The following is a 14,350-nucleotide window of genomic DNA, read 5'->3' as shown; positions in this document are numbered from 1 at the left end:
CGTCAGCTCCGTCGGGGTGTGGATTTTATCTGGCTGCTTCCCTGAGGTATTCTTGGCCTAGAACAGTGCCTGGCATGAAGCTGTTGGATGAACGAAGAAAGTTCCCCCAAAGAAAATGGCAAACCTAAGGTGTCCTGTCTGTGAAACATCTTGTTCTACGGGCCAGCTCAGTGACCCCCTCCTCCGAATATTCCAGATGGAGAATGGCCTGGCCAGACACTGAATGCCTGTGAGGAAGGCGGAGTACAGTCTCGGTAGGTGTGAAATCACACACCGTGAAGGGAGCGCCAGTGCGTAGCGAAAGCCGTAAAGAAGGCATGCCCTGCCGTCCGGCAGCCCCTCGGGTAGGCGTTTACCTTCAGCTCTGATGCTGCAGAGTTCGGGTTTAAGGACGGTGACCAAACTGTTCTTTAAGGTAATTGAGGCACTGGCACTGTGGCAAAACGGGTAAAGCTGACACCTATGATACCAGCATCCCATGTGGGCGCTGATTCGGTCCCGGCTGCTCCCTTTCCAACCCAGCTCCCTGCTAATGGCCTGGGGAAGCAGCAGAGGATGGCCCAGCGCTTGGGCATTTGCACCCACAATCGAGACCTGGACAAAGCTCCTGGCTCCTGACTTCGGCCTGGCTTAGCCCTGGCCGTTGTAGCCTTCTGGAGAGTGAACCAGCGGGTGGAAGACTGATCTCTGTCTCTCCCTTTTTCTCTGTAGCTCTGACTTTCAAATAAATAAATCTGTATAAGAAAAAAGAGATCATCAAAAGGTTGAAAACGACCTAAAGGTTATGCAGTAGGAGGACTATAGAAATCAGTTACATCTGAATTTATTATCCCATCATTGGAAACCGACGTGTGCTTGCACAAAGAACTAGTTGTGACATCAATGAGAGTAAAAGGACATGGAAACTATGCCTAATGGTATTTTGGATAAATACAGTTAATCTCAAAATAAATCAACATTACAGATAGCAAAAAATATCAATGCGTTGGTGTAGTATCAGTGGGGGTCCATACAGTGCAATGGAGTAGAAGACTGATGTCTGGTTTTTGACATGATTTTGAGCACAGAGACACCTGGGAGAAGACCCATGGTGTGAGGGTCATCCGTGAGCGTCAGGGGGTGTTGGCCCAGGACACTGAGCCACTGCAACAGTCCCATGCCATGGGCAGCTTGGTTCACCCAGCGTCAGGCACACAGCACCCTGGGGAAGAACCCAGGTGGACTCAGAAGAGGGAACCTAGGAGAGGCTTGGGTCTGCATCAGTCTCTCAATCCAGCCTCAAAGAAGGAGGTCCCATCATTTGTGACAACGTGGACGAACCTAGAGGACTTCGTGTTATGCGCAGTGAGCCACTTGTGGAAACTGAAGGTTGAAATCTGAAGCCAGGAGCAAAATTGTGACTGGGGACTGGAGGGGGTAGGTGGGGACGCGTTCTCATTGGACAGGAGGAGTAAGTTAAAGAGATGTGTGTACCTCCTAGCATTAGCACAGTGTGGTACAGGCCTGCCTGCCAGTGGCTCAGAGTAGAGTTTGGATCTCGCCTCAAAGAAAGGGTAAGTAGGTGCAGTAATAGCCTGAATTAGCCATTCCACAGTGTATACGCATATCTACATATCAAAGCAAGTGTGGTGCACTGTGTCATTTAAAAATTATTCGTTTATTTGAAAGAACCGCAGAGACAAGAGATGGTGATCTCCCATCTGCTGGTTCACTCCCCAAATGCTCCCAACAGCCCGCACTGGGCTCGGCGAGAGCCAGGAACCTAGAAGTTAGTCTGGGTCCCCCATGTGGGTCACAGGGACCCAGATGCTTGGGCCCCCGTGTTCTGCCTCCCAGGGTGTGCATCAGCAGGAAGCTGGATGAGAAACAAAGGGCGGACTCCACCCCAGGCACTCTGATGTGGGACGCGAGCATCCCGGGGCAGCTGTACCTGCTCTGCCACGGTGCCCACCCTGTATAATTATTTTTAAAATTAAAGGGAACACACATCCCCGTGCACCCAGCCTTCCTGTCTGAGCGCCTTTGGGTGCTTGCTGTGCCGTTGCTCTCCCACTTCCTGAGCTGGCTTCTCTTCGGTGGACACCTCAGTGTTGCTGGGGACATTTTGTTTTGTCTCTGCATCCCCCACACCGCTACGAGGACTGGTGCCGGGATGAGGAGCTGCCTTGGGGTCGAACTGGGTTTGTAGTGACGGCGACGGTCAAATGCTGGGAAGGCTGGGGCCACCCGAGCAGGGGAGAGTGTGGGGCCCTGGCTGAGCCTCTGTGACCTTTGTTGCATGAAAAAAGTCCCAGGCGCTTCCGGAGCAGCCCCATATGGTCTGATCTCTTCTTAGATAATCAGGAAAAAAACAACCAAAACCAACCAAAATGCTGAGCTCCGGCATAGGCGAGCTCCTGACCCCTGGGAGTGTGGTGGGGCCTTTTTTTTTTTTTTTTTTTTTTTTTTCTTTTTTGAACTATGATTTCCTCATTTTTAAAAACAATGACCATATGCTAAAAACCCATTAGAAAATTTTCCATTAACAATAAAGAAAGACTGAGCAAGCAAAATAAGATGAGAAATAGCCCTGGAGGGTCCCCACAGCTAGCTTCCCTGTGTTGTACACGTGTGAACTGCACCAGGCTTTCAGAGAAAGCCAGTGTGGTCTGGGGGGTGGAGGCGAGGCCCTGGCTTGTGAGGCCATGGACCCTTGGGCCCGGCTGTGCTCTCTCTGGGCTTAGGGGAGACCCAAAAGGCTCTCAAACTAAGCAAAGCACAACTAATAATAGGGTTAAGATGACAGTTTGGGTTATTTAACCTCAAAGAAATTATGGCTTAGAAATTTCTTCAAATAAAGAGGTTTGGGTGAAGACACTGTTCAATGGTTAGCCGTCTCAGGGCAGAGAGCAAGAAGTGGTGGCTCCAAACCCATCAAGAGCGTGAAGGAGAGACCCTTGCCGCAAAGGAGGCTGATGAGCCCCCGACCAGCGTGGGTGGACACTGGGCTGTCTCAGTCCTGTAAGGACTCCGTGTGGGATCCTCGGCCTCAGAGCATTAGGGGAGGGGGTGCAGAGAGCATTGGCTCACCTCCTGGAGTCCTGAGGAGCTGGCCTGGGACTCGAAGTGGCTGTGGTTTTGGCCAGGACTTGTCCTGGGAGAGCTGACGGCCGTCTGTACCTGGGAGATGCCAGAATGCCACTCCTCCTGTGTGAAGTCGCTCAGGTGCCCACTGGGCTGAGGGGTGCACTGACGGCTTTCTCTCTTCCTTTCTGTTGTAATTCAAGAAGGAGTAAGTTTGGAGATTCAGAGATAACAGTTTAGGCTTTTCTCTTTGGAGGGATTGTTAAGAAAAATAATCCCAAACTTAGGAGTAAGGCAAAGGGGCAGATCCTTGGGCACTGTTTGACAGGTTCACCCAGGGATGATTTCATTCTGAAATCATCTGAAATCGTGTGTTTGATGTTACTATTTACTGGTGACAAGTCCGGAAACAGTAGAGTTGCAGTTAACTTGTGAGTTCCTTGGACAAGGTACCGAAGCGATGGTCTTATTATTCCTGCTTGAGGATTCATACGATTTGTTTCTAACCCAGCAGTTCTTCTGATGTTCTTAAATGTCAGTAAATGCTACAGAGTCTCTCTCTCTCCCTCTCCCTCTCCCTGTCCCTCTCCCTCTCCCTCTCCCTCTCCCTTCTCTCTCTCTTTCTCTCTTCCTCTCACGATTTTATTTATTTGAGAGGTAGAGTTACAGAGAGAGGGAGAGACAGAGAGGTCTTCTATCTGCTGGTCCACTTCCCAAATGGCCACAATGGCCGGAGCTGTGCTGATCCAAAGCCAGGAGCCAGGAGTTTCCTCGGGGTCTCCTATGTGGGTGCAGGGGCCCGAGCACATGGGCCATCCTGCGCTGCTTTCTCAGGTAAGCAGAGAGCTGGATCAGAAGAGGAGCAGCCGGGACACGAACCAGCGCCCATATGGGATGCTGGCGCCACAGGTGGAGGCTTAGCCTACTGTGCCACAGCGCCGGCCCCACAAATGCTCTTGGAGCCATCTTTTACTACCTTCTCGGCTTGCTCAGCAGTGAGTCACATGTTCATTAAGTATTTGTATGAGAGTCCTGTGTTTCGCGTTGGAGACTTTGACAGGAAGGAGAGGAAACGCTGTGGTAGTCGCTTGCCGAGCGAGGCACGGGTGTCAGCTGTGTTGATGATCAGGTGGGCGGGCCTTAAAGGAGGCGGGTGCCATGGTTTGCATGTAACCCACGACCAGCTAGCCCCGTGGTGAGCAACAGAGAACTGGGTTTTCCCCAAACTTAACAGCTGGCTGAGAGTCAGGTCTGCAGGGGAGGCCAGTGGGGGAAGCCAGCCCTCCACTGGGAAGGTACAAATTCTGAGTGTTACAGTGGTTATGAATCTGAAGTCAGAACCCTGGTAGATGTGGTGTCAAATTGGAGAAGCAGATTTCAGAGGTGGGGGAAGGCAGGGCCCTGGGACAACTTGAGGGAGCTGGCAGAAGTGTGCTGAAACTCCCTGGAGCAGAGGCCCGTAGGCTCGAGGCCACCTTGAGGGATGCTGAACTCCTTTGTGACGGTGACAGTCCCCGATGGGGAGGCGGGGCAGCAGCAGGTGCACCCTGGGGTGCTTGGAAGGAAGCGGTGTGTGTGGAGCACAGCCAGGCCTTGTCCCAGGCCAAGGGTGACCAGGATAGGGAGAGGCAGGGGATCTGGCACCCAGAAGGCCAACATTTTGAAGATTTATTTATTTTTTATTTGGAAGTCAGAGTTACAAAGAGAGAGAAGGAGAGGCAGAGAGAGAGAGAGACACACACAGAGAGAGACAGAGAGAGAAAGAGGTCTTCCATCCGTAGGTTCACTCCCCAATTGGCCGCAAGGGCTAGAGCTGTGCCAATCCAAAGCCAGGAGCCAGGAGCCAGGAGCTTCTTCTGGGTCTCCCACACGGGTGCGGGGGCCCAAGGACTTGGGTCATCTTCTACTGCTTTCCCAGGCAGCAGCAGAGAACTGGATCGGAAGTGGAGCAGCCGGGACTCAAACCAGTGCCCATATGGGATGCCAGCACTGCAGGAGGTGGTTTTATTTGCTACGCCACAGCGCCGGCTCCAAGGCCGACATTTTGGACTTTTCCTTATGATGTCCTAGAGGAGAGGCAGCAACCACTGGAGGACGTTGGTCCCGAGAGGCCCAAACCCCACCAAACAGACTCAGGTGACATGACATGACAGTGTCTGGGGGAGGCGCTCAGGCACCGGCGACCCTCAGACACCAGCGTGTGTGGCGTGGACATCTGATTCTAGAACTTTCTCAGGAAACAGCATCCTCTGTCTCTCAGAGGGGGCACGCCTGTCCTGCTCCTGCACAGCCATCCACGGACTGGTGAACTCCACTCCTGCTTCCGGTTCTGGGCTGCCACCGGGCCCTGCCAGCCCTTGCCTACTGGCCCCCGAGGGGTGGGGCGCCCAGGGCTGAGCCCCTGTGGAAGAAAACCACGCGGTTCCCCTTCCCTGTGCCTCTCTCAGGCGGAGGCAGGCAGGCGGCTTCTTCGTGGCGGCCTTGTATTTTTCCGTGATGCCACATTGAGTTTTACTCTTCCACTGGGGAAGAAACGCAGAAAACCACAATACTTCCCCCGTAGCGACTGTGGGAAAAAAAATGAAAGATGTAGCATCCTGTTAGTCATTCTATACTGAGATAATTTTTTTCCCTTTTGCTCGTGGCCAATAGAATTACAGTTTCCATCCAGAAGAATGCTCCGGGTGCACTGTGTCGACTCAGCCTAAGTGGTCAGAGGTTCAAGGTGTGGCCAGCCCCACACATCCCCCGCAGTCATGTCCTGCCCGCTGCTGGCTCCCCTCGCCCTCCTGCCTCTCTGTTCAGAGCAGCTGAGGTCGTGTAACTCCAGGCTTTGGCCGCCCAGGTTACCTGCCTACCGCTCTGGTCTTTGCCTCTCCCTGCGATCCGAGTGTCTCCTTCGTTGCCCAGGCAGGCCTGCGAGTGGTGGCCTTGCACGTGACGGGAAGCTTTGCTCTGTGTCCTGAACTCCGAGGCTTGGACCTGCGCTTTACTGATCTCTACTGTGTTTTCTTTCTAAGTGTTTCCTGGGTTGGGCTGAGTTCATAAGGTTCCTGTTGGGAACCTCAGTAGGTGATATGGTCATGGTCTGAACATCACAGAGTGCTTACACAAACGGAGACAGTTAGGTCATCAGGTGTTACAGTCTTCAAAAATGTATTTGTTTACGTGAAAGGCAGAACAACATTAAGAGACAGAGATCTTCCATCTGCCGGTTCACTCCCCAAATGGCCACAACAGTCAGGGCTGAGCCAGGCGGAAGCCAGGAGTCAGGAACTCCACCCAGGTCTCTCTTGTGGGTGGCAGCGACCCATGTCCTTGGGCCATCCTCCTCTGTCTTCCCAAGGGCACTAGCAGGAAGCTGGATCGGAAGTTGAACCGCTGGGACTTGAACCCATACTCCAGTATGAAATGCTAGTGTCATAAGCCGGGCGGGGCTTCACCCGCTGCCTGCAGCGCTGGCTCCAACGTGATATGATCGTGTGAGACCACTGCCTGCCTGTGCCGTCCTTTGCTGACTGAGACGTTGTTCTGTGGCACGTGCCTGGACTTCAGTAAGTGGCTCATGCCTCTACCCTCACGTCTAGGAGAGTGCATGGAAGCGCAGGGGAGAGGACTTGCTGTGCCTAAAACCGCCACCATTTAGGGACAGGGCTTGAGGAGAAAGGGACCCGATCTCTACCAGTTTGTAATGCTCTCCAGGAAAGAGACAGGGATGCTGTGTGTTTTTTTCCATAGTTCAGTTGTTTATTAGTGGCTTTAAAAATCATCCGACTTGGGGCCAGCGCTGTGGCATAGCAGGTAAAGCTGCCACCTGTGGTGCCGGCATCCCATATGGACACTGGTTCGAGTCCCAGCTGCTCTACTTCCGATCCAGCTCTCTTCCTTTTTTTTTTTTTTTTTTTTTTGGACAGGCAGAGTGGACAGTGAGAGAGAGAGACAGGTCTTCCTTTTACCGTTGGTTCACCCTCCAATGGCCACCGCGGCCAGCACGCTGTGGCCGGCACACCGCGCTGATCCAATGGCAGGAGCCAGGTACTTCTCCTGGTCTCCCATGGGGTGCAGGGCCCAAGCACCTGGGCCATCCTCCACTGCACTCCCTGGCCACAGCAGAGAGCTGGCCTGGAAGAGGAGCAACCGGGACAGAATCCGGTGCCCCGACCGGGACTAGAACCCGGGGTGCCGGCGCCGCAAGGCGGAGGATTAGCCTAGTGAGCCGCGGCGCCGGCCCAGTTCTCTTCTATGGCCTGAGAAAGTAGTGGAAGATGGCCCAGGTCCTTGGGCCCCTGCACCTGCGTGGGAGACCCAGAAGAAGCTCTTGGCTCCTGGCTTTGGATCAGCGCAGCTCTGGCTGTTGCGGCCTTCTGGGGAGTGAACCAACAGATGGAAGACCTCTCTCTCTGTCTCTGCCTCTCTCTATAACTCTGACTTTCAACAAATAAAATCTTAAAAAAAAAAAAAATCATCCCACGTAACTCAGCAATCCCACTCCTCCGTGGGCATTCCCGGGAGAACTGTAAAACCTGCGTTCACACACAGGCTGGTCTGAGCACACAGCTGCTCATGAAACCTTACTTTTCATGGAGCCCCGGGGGAGGAGGCAATGCAGACGGCTGCATGTCAGTTACATGTGGCCTCGCCACGCACAGTGATGAAGGGGAGTGCCCACGGATACATGCTGCTACATGGATCAACCTGGGACGCATCAGGCTGCGGGGGGGCTTCCCTGGAGGTGTCACGTCGTGTGATCGCAGTTATGTGAAATGCACACGCAGAGGTGAATCCACAGGCAGGAAGCGGGTGAGGAGGGCGACGGGATGGGGCGCTGGGGAGCGACAGCTGGTGGGTCCGGGGTTCCTTTCAGGATTGTGATGTCAGAGGCAGCACATTTTGGGGACACCACTAAAAGCCATGGGACTATTCGCTTTATTTTTTATTTTATTTTATTATTTGACAGAGTGGACAGTGAGAGAGAGAGACAGAGATAAAGGTCTTCCTTTACTGTTGGTTCACCCCCCCAATGGCCGCTGCGGCCGGCGCACTGCGCTGATCCAAAGTCAGGAATCAGGTGCTTCTCCTGGTCTCCCATGGGGTGCAGGGCCCAAGCACTTGGGCCATCCTCCACTGCACTCCCGGGCCACAGCAGAGAGCTGGCCTGGAAGAGGAGCAACCGGGACAGAATCCGGCGCCCTGACCGGGACTAGAACCCGGGGTGCTGGCGCCGCAGGCTAAGGATTAGCCTATTGAGCCGAGGCACTAGTCGGGACTGTTCGCTTTAAATTAGTGGCCTGTGAATTATATCCCAAGACGGCTGTCGTTTAAAAAGGGAGGGGCTTCTAAAGCCCGCGACGCCGAGGTGGTAAGTGACAGAGGAAGGGGATTTCATCTGCTTCTTGTTGGGACTTCGGAATTCAGCTTCCAGGCAGTGTGGGCTGTGCGGAGGGAGTGGAGCGAGTCAGGGCCTCTGCCTACAGAGAGACAGCCGGGGCCGACGCCACTCGTATAGAGTGTACCTCCAGCTGCACGCCGGCGGTGTGTGGGTTCACAGACCCAGGCCTGGTGCTGGGCCATCCTCTCCCCTCATGGGGTGCCCACTCATGTGGTCCCGTAGCCAGAGCGCTGGAGGCCATGGAGCCACTGCCCCCAGATAGGCATCACTCATTGATCCCACTGCTCCAAGGCACTGAGCTGTTGCCTATAAATTATAAATCTCTTCAGGAATCCTAGTAGAAATTCAAAGCAAAAATTAAATCATTGGGGCATTTTTTTTTTACTTCAAAGAATCTATGTATACCTAATAATAATAATTTGTTTACGTTGCTCTCTGTATCTCCTGTAAGCCTGTAGAATGGTTGTCAACATTGCCACTTACATATGAGGGCACTGAGGCCCGAAGGAGGGAAAGTCTGGAAAAGTCCCCTAAACTCTTCTGCCTCCAAGTCTGGCCTGCTTCCTTGTGTGCCGTCGGCTTCTCTCAGTTGCTGAGATGTGCGACATCACTGGGCCCACAGTGGCACGTCAGAAGTGTCTCGCCTCCTGCGCAATGCACTTGACCTCTGCCTGGCACAGCAGAGAGCATGGCGCAAGGAGCCCTCTGCAGTGCGGTCCTGTGTTTTCTCCCCGTGAACAAGCAGGTGCATAGACCCTTGCCTCTGTCTGTAGTTCCTGTCTGGACAGCCCCACTGGGAATTTGGGGAAAGACTCAGGCAGAAGTGGTTTTGCCTCTGCGCCCCAATGATGAATGTGGGGCCAGTTCTGAAGTCGTGGTCAGAAGGAAACCTTGTGAACCAACCATTCATCCTGGTTACTCATGGTTACTCGTCACCCGCCAGCTTCCTGCCTCCCTGAACAGAGTGTGTCCCATTGGATTCAGGAGCTGAGTCACTCTTGGGAACTTCTGATTCAACGTCAGTGGCTCCTTCCAGTTCCCAGCCAGGGGGCTGCTCTCCAGCATGGATCCAGGAGCCCAGCCCGGATGTGTAGACCTTGTGTTTGAATTTGTTGGGTGTGGCTCTGTTTTGAGACTTTAGTTGCTACACTCTGCTGTGGGTTACCCATTTGTTTCTGGGCTCGCTGCCTTTTTTTTTTTTTGACAGGCAGAGTGGACAGTGTGAGAGAGAGAGACAGAGAGAAAGGTCTTCCTTTGCCGTTGGTTCACCCTCCAATGGCCGCCGCAGCTGGCGCGCTGCAGCCGGTGCACCGCGCTGATCCGATGGCAGGAGCCAGGTGCTTCTCCTGGTCTCCCATGGGGTGCAGGGCCCAAGCACTTGGGCCATCCTCCACTGCACTCCCTGGCCACAGCAGAGGGCTGGCCTGGAAGAGGGGCAACCAGGACAGAATCCGGTGCCCCGGCCGGGATAGAACCCGGTGTGCCGGCGCCGCAAGGTGGAGGATTAGCCTAGTGAGCTGCGGCGCCAGCCTCGCTCTTTTTGAGTTCAGCTATGGAACAGAACTCTGCTATTTGTTCTTCTCTGGAACCATCTTGGGGATGGTTAATACATGGGAGGCAACAGGAGGCAAAACCTCATTTTGACTTTCCAGCAAGTTGCTTGGCAATGGCACCAAATTCGTTCTTAAGATGAACTGTTGTCAATTTTCATTTCATCCTTAGCCAGCCATGTTTTTGTAAACAATTGTATAGCGTGGGGAACAGCATATGATTTTTCCCCAAAAAAGCATCCTCCTGTTGGATGGTGAGGCTCTGAGGGCCATGCTCGAGGTCAGAGTCAGCCCATTGTCCCTGTGGCAAAGCCACTGGATGGCTCACACGTGGGCCTATGTGTGTTTGTCTATGGGGATTGGAATAATCTTATTGCATGCTGGATTTACCTTCCTTGGGAATTTATTTCCTTTTTTATTTCTAATGTGTTTTCTGCATTTCCTCATAGTTATTTCCATGCTCTGCCTCAAGCTTTGATAAATATGAATTTTTCAGAAAGCAGAGAGAAATGCATTATACTGATTATGCCACTCATTTGTGGCTGTTCTTCTACTTTATATTAATGAAAATATGGAATTAAAACTTTTCCTTTGGCTTTTTATTCTTTAGCATGCTTCATGTTTGTGTTTGGCTTTCCGTCTCTTCATTGAATTTTTGATCTCTGAAATAGCAGTTCAGAATAGCTACCAGTGGTGTATGTGTCAGCAGCAGAGCTTGTTGCCAAGCCTACAGAGTGAATGGATTCCTTCTTCGCATGAGAAAAGCCTGCATAGCCTAGCGTATGTGTAGAACTGAGAGCGAGAGCTGGAGTTGGGATCTGTGATGGATACCATCAGGATGACAGCTTCCAGTAGATTTGGAATCACATTAGGTTCAATGTAGGTCACCGCTGCTGCCTGATAAAGCCATGCCATTCGCATCTCTGCATGGTCTCGAGAGAGCACCGAGGGTCACCCTCTGGCCCTTGTGAACTCCTTGCTGTGACCCACACTTGCACACCCTCCTTCTTGCCTGGCTCCCAAAGCGCGCCTTCCCACCTGCCAAGAACACTCTGCCTCTCCTGCTCTCTGGGAAGCTGTCTTGAGTCTGGAGCAGCCGCAGTCCTCTCCAAGGACGTGCACCGATTCTACCTGAGCACACATGCTGGTTGGTGAGTTCATGGATCCGCGCCCTCCGCCTTGGGCTGAGGAGCTTTTCTGTGCCACAAACCTCTTTGGCAGCTGATGAGGCCTATGAATTTCCTGTTCCAATCATGTTTTTTGGAGCAACAAATAAAAACCCGGTGGGTTCTGGTTCAGGGGAAGAGGAAGCATTCGCCTTCCTAGAGAATGCTGCAGTGAAAACTCACACGGGATGCATGGGGTAGCTACTCCAGGACCCTGAAAAGCAAATAGGAGTTGGCAGGTTGAACAAGGAGACAGGATTTCAAATGCTGCTGAGTTACCATGTTGGATTCAGGGCAGCCTGCAATCCAGAGGTAGGCAGTGACTCAGGAGAGTGGGCAGTGGTATAGACAGAGAGCCCCAGAAGAACTGTCTAGTCTGGCTTGGGGGAGCAGCAAGGAGTGGAGGAATCCCTTGTTGTGTTTTGTTGCTTTCTTCCTCCTCTTGGGCCTCAGCCCTCAGACAATCTTGCATGGCTGGGGTAAAACAGTTTGTAGGAGCCTAAAGCTTTGAGGGAAGAGGAGTCGCAGTTCCAAGAGGGTGGGGGGAGTCCCCAAAGCTTGTTTTCCCCCTCTCCGTCCTCACTTGTTCCTGTACACAGACATAGTTGTGAGGAGCCTGTAGCAGAACAGTTAAGTAAAGCCCCTGATTTCTAGCCAGAGAACCAGAAACTGAAGCCTCTGGGAACTGGAAAGGATGAGGGGTGGGGTGGTGGGGAGAGAGGGGGACAGAGAGAGAAGCTAGGGTAAGCAACCCTATAAAGTTGTTTATGAACTTCTGGACTCACCCATGAGATGCACAAGAATAGACTTGACCCTGAGTAACATACTGTAGACCTTGAGAACGGAACTGCAAAATAAACCATTGCCCAGGTCCCAGGCCGGTCACTGGAGAGTGAATATATACACAGGGGCAGAGTGGAAGTCCTGGCAAACAGAGCTGATACAGGAACCACAGCCTGGAGAAGAGCTGTTGGAACTGTGACCTGGACGCAGCGTTCTCCACAAGATTTGGAGAAGATCTAGTCTTCCAATCATCCAAACATCAAGGAAGCAATAAAAAAATTAGTAAGTACGTTTGAAGAACTCGGAAAGTCTCAACTTGTACGGGAAAAGACAGATGCCAAGTGCTGCGATGACATTGAATTTAAAGCAGTGATTATACAAACACTTCAACATGTACAGGCAAACGTTTTTGAAATGAATGAAAACATAAAATGTCTTAGAAAAGAAATACAAAATACAAAGAATACCCAAAAGAAGTTTTAGAAATGAAAATATTGTAACAAATATAATTCACACTGCATGGACACAGAAGCAAAGTTAGACAACAAAGGAGAGAATCAGTGGACTTCAATATAATTTCTAATTTTAAAATCTGAGCAACAAAGAGGAAAGGGATTGAGTCTGTGGAAAAATGACAAAAAGTTTAACAACCTTGTCATAGGAGTCCTAGGAAAAAAGCACAACGATTATAATCATCAAAAAAATTTGAAGAAACAATGGCTGGAAGTGACCAACATGGAGAAAAACATACACCTATTGATTCAAGAAGTTTAGAAAATCTTAGATAAACTCAAATAACTCCATGCCCAGACACAGCCTTAGCAAAGTGCTGAAAACTAAAGAAAAAAGCAAAACATATTTAAAGCATCCAGAGAAAAACAACAACACATTGCTCACCAGGAACAATCCACGTAACAGCAGGTTTCTCCAGAATGACACGAACATGTTTAAGGTGTGCAAAGAAAGGAGTTGTCAGCCCACGAGCCTCAGTGAAACACCCGCAGGAGGAGTTGTCAGCCCACGAGCCTCAGTGAAACACCCGCAGGAGGAGTTGTCAGCCCACGAGCCTCAGTGAAACACCCGGCAGGAGGAGTTGTCAGCCCACGAGCCTCAGTGAAACACCCGGCAGGAGTTGTTGTCAGCCCCCGAGCCTCAGTGAAACACCCGGCAGGAGGAGTTGTCAGCCCACAAGCCTCAGTGAAACACCCAGCAGGAGGAGTTGTCAGCCCACGAGCCTCAGTGAAACACCCGCAGGAGGAGTTGTCAGCCCACGAGCCTCAGTGAAAACACCCGGCAGGAGGAGTTGTCAGCCCACGAGCCTCAGTGAAACACCCGGCAGGAGTTGTTGTCAGCCCCCGAGCCTCAGTGAAACACCCGGCAGGAGGAGTTGTCAGCCCCCGAGCCTCAGTGAAACACCCGCAGGAGGAGTTGTCAGCCCACGAGCCTCAGTGAAACACCCGCAGGAGGAGTTGTCGGCCCACGAGCCTCAGTGAAACACCCGGCAGGAGGAGTTGTCAGCCCCCGAGCCTCAGTGAAACACCCGGCAGGAGTTGTTGTCAGCCCACGAGCCTCAGTGAAACACCCGGCAGGAGGAGTTGTCAGCCCCCGAGCCTCAGTGAAACACCCTGCAGGAGTGACGGGGAGCTGACCACACTGTTGGGTGAAGGAGAACAGAGGCTGCATCTTCGCCAGCTGTTGCTGCAGGAAGTTCTTTAGACAGATGGGAAATGACACCAGGAGGGAAATTGGAATATCAAAAAAAATGAAGGACAAGCAATATAAATGGTAAATACCGGGGTAAGTATGCAGTTACTTCAAAAAGTAAATGGGAAATGGGATGAAAACATAGGTGTATTTTGGTGCAGGCAAGTTTCAAATCCATGCATAATTTTCTCATAATATGCATTTTCTGTGAAGTTTTTGAAGAATTCTCATAATGTTTTCTTCTTGAGTTCTTTAAAATATTTTTGATGGTTGAAGGCAAAAATTCTAGCATTGTCTGGTGGGGTTTTCAATGTGTGCTGATAAATAAGTCAACCACAACATAACAGAGGGAGAGTAAGGGAACTTACATGGTGTTAGTGCACCACACTTACAGTGGTATCCAAGTACTTCTACACAGACTTGAGAAGTGTGTATGTGTATATTTTTTCAAGATTTATTTATTTGAAAGTCAGTTACAGAGAGAGAGAGATCTTCCATCCACTGGTTCACTCCCTGGATAGGCAGGCAGGAACCAGGAGCTTCATCCTCGTCTCCCATGTGGGTGGCAGGGACCCAAGTACTTGGGCGCCCTTCAGCTGCTTTTCTCAGGCCATCAGCAGGGAGCTGGATTGGACGTGGAGCAGCCGGGACACAAACTGGCATCCTTACAGGCTGCTGGGTCACAGGGAGCAGCT

At 51.7% G+C, this 14,350-nt stretch overlaps 1 long non-coding RNA gene across 5 annotated transcripts in view; it reads left to right on the top strand.

Moving 5' to 3' along the window:
• Window positions 1-126: 126 nt before the first annotated feature.
• The window catches only part of LOC149126904 (uncharacterized), a 34,208-nt gene continuing 19,984 nt past the window's right edge, over window positions 127-14,350 (top strand). For 4 of the 5 annotated variants that reach the window (XR_016233023.1, XR_016233022.1, XR_016233021.1 and 1 more), the window contains exon 1: window positions 127-13,748. This is a non-coding gene — a long non-coding RNA (uncharacterized LOC149126904). The remainder of the gene's footprint in view (window positions 13,749-14,350) is intronic. The other variant, XR_016233020.1, reaches the window with a different exon arrangement.

The sequence above is a fragment of the Oryctolagus cuniculus genome, chromosome 4 (assembly GCF_051225735.1).
Source record: "Oryctolagus cuniculus isolate XC-2025 breed Fujian yellow rabbit chromosome 4, ASM5122573v1, whole genome shotgun sequence".
Taxonomy (NCBI): domain Eukaryota; kingdom Metazoa; phylum Chordata; class Mammalia; order Lagomorpha; family Leporidae; genus Oryctolagus; species Oryctolagus cuniculus.
Note: the sequence above shows the minus strand (reverse complement) of the source record. Positions and strands in the feature narration are given on the sequence as shown.